Raw genomic sequence first — 2,500 nt, 5'->3', positions numbered from 1 at the left:
AGAGGCAGCACCGTCCCTGCTATACGAAAGCCCCATCCAGCCCTGTGCCACCCGGGGGGTTCCAGGGTGCTGAGATGGCTGACATTTTGCTCCGCTCACGACGGTCGCCGCGGCACACAAGAACAGCCCAAAAACAGGCCAAAACAGCCCAAAAACGGGCCAAAACTGGCCATTTTTGGCTGCGCGAGCGAGCAGCGAGCGGCGGACAGCGAGCGAAGCGAGAGGCAGCACCGTCCCTGCTATACGAAAGCCCCATCCAGCCCTGTGCCACCCGGGGGGTTCCAGGGTGCTGAGATGGCTGACGTTTTGCTCCGCTCACGACGGTCGCCGCGGCACGCAAGAACAGGCCAAAAACTGGCCAAAACAGCCCAAAAACGGGCCAAAACTGGCCATTTTTTGCTGCGCGAGCGAGCGGAGAGCGGCGAACAGCGAGCGAAGCGCGAGGCAGCACCGTCCCTGCTATACGAAAGCCCCATCCAGCCCTGTGCCACCCGGGGGGTTCCAGGGTGCTGAGATGGCTGACATTTTGCTCCGCTCACGACGGTCACCGCGCCACACAAGAACAGCCCAAAAACAGGCCAAAACAGCCCAAAAACGGGCCAAAACTGGCCATTTTTGGCTGCGCGAGCGAGCGGCGAGCGGCGAACAGCGAGCGAAGCGAGAGGCAGCACCGTCCCTGCTATACGAAAGCCCCATCCAGCCCTGTGCCACCCGGGGGGTTCCAGGGTGCTGAGATGGCTGACGTTTTGCTCCGCTCACGACGGTCACCGCACCACGCAAGAACAGGCCAAAAACTGGCCAAAACAGCCCAAAAACGGGCCAAAACTGGCCATTTTTGGCTGCGCGAGCGAGCGGCGAGCGGCGAACAGCGAGCGAAGCGAGAGGCAGCACCGTCCCTGCTATACGAAAGCCCCATCCAGCCCTGTGCCACCCGGGGGGTTCCAGGGTGCTGAGATGGCTGACGTTTTGCTCCGCTCTCGACGGTCACCGCGCAATGCAAGAACAGGCCAAAAACTGGCCAAAACGGCCCAAAAACGGGCCAAAACTGGCCATTTTTGGCTGCGCGAGCGGCGAGCGGCGGACAGCGAGCGAAGCGAGAGGCAGCACCGTCCCTGCTATACGAAAGCCCCATCCAGCCCTGTGCCACCCGGGGGGTTCCAGGGTGCTGAGATGGCTGACGTTTTGCTCCGCTCTCGACGGTCACCGCGCAATGCAAGAACAGGCCAAAAACTGGCCAAAACGGCCCAAAAACGGGCCAAAACTGGCCATTTTTGGCTGCGCGAGCGAGCGGCGAGCGGCGGACAGCGAGCGAAGCGAGAGGCAGCACCGTCCCTGCTATACGAAAGCCCCATCCAGCCCTGTGCCACCCGGGGGGTTCCAGGGTGCTGAGATGGCTGACGTTTTGCTCCGCTCTCGACGGTCACCGCGCAATGCAAGAACAGGCCAAAAACTGGCCAAAACGGCCCAAAAACGGGCCAAAACTGGCCATTTTTGGCTGCACGAGCGAGCGGCGAGCGGCGGACAGCGAGCGAAGCGAGAGGCAGCACCGTCCCTGCTATACGAAAGCCCCATCCAGCCCTGTGCCACCCGGGGGGTTCCAGGGTGCTGAGATGGCTGACGTTTTGCTCCGCTCTCGACGGTCACCGCGCAATGCAAGAACAGGCCAAAAACTGGCCAAAACGGCCCAAAAACGGGCCAAAACTGGCCATTTTTGGCTGCACGAGCGAGCGGCGAGCGGCGGACAGCGAGCGAAGCGAGAGGCAGCACCGTCCCTGCTATACGAAAGCCCCATCCAGCCCTGTGCCACCCGGGGGGTTCCAGGGTGCTGAGATGGCTGACGTTTTGCTCCGCTCTCGACGGTCACCGCGCAATGCAAGAACAGGCCAAAAACTGGCCAAAACGGCCCAAAAACGGGCCAAAACTGGCCATTTTTGGCTGCACGAGCGAGCGGCGAGCGGCGGACAGCGAGCGAAGCGAGAGGCAGCACCGTCCCTGCTATACGAAAGCCCCATCCAGCCCTGTGCCACCCGGGGGGTTCCAGGGTGCTGAGATGGCTGACGTTTTGCTCCGCTCTCGACGGTCACCGCGCAATGCAAGAACAGGCCAAAAACTGGCCAAAACGGCCCAAAAACGGGCCAAAACTGGCCATTTTTGGCTGCACGAGCGAGCGGCGAGCGGCGGACAGCGAGCGAAGCGAGAGGCAGCACCGTCCCTGCTATACGAAAGCCCCATCCAGCCCTGTGCCACCCGGGGGGTTCCAGGGTGCTGAGATGGCTGACGTTTTGCTCCGCTCTCGACGGTCACCGCGCAATGCAAGAACAGGCCAAAAACTGGCCAAAACGGCCCAAAAACGGGCCAAAACTGGCCATTTTTGGCTGCGCGAGCGAGCGGCGAGCGGCGGACAGCGAGCGAAGCGAGAGGCAGCACCGTCCCTGCTATATACGAAAGCCCCATCCAGCCCTGTGCCACCCGGGGGGTTCCAGGGTGCTGAGATGGCTGA

Source organism: Musa acuminata, unplaced genomic scaffold (assembly GCF_036884655.1).
Source record: "Musa acuminata AAA Group cultivar baxijiao unplaced genomic scaffold, Cavendish_Baxijiao_AAA HiC_scaffold_859, whole genome shotgun sequence".
NCBI classification, from domain to species: Eukaryota; Viridiplantae; Streptophyta; class Magnoliopsida; order Zingiberales; family Musaceae; genus Musa; species Musa acuminata.
Note: the sequence above shows the minus strand (reverse complement) of the source record.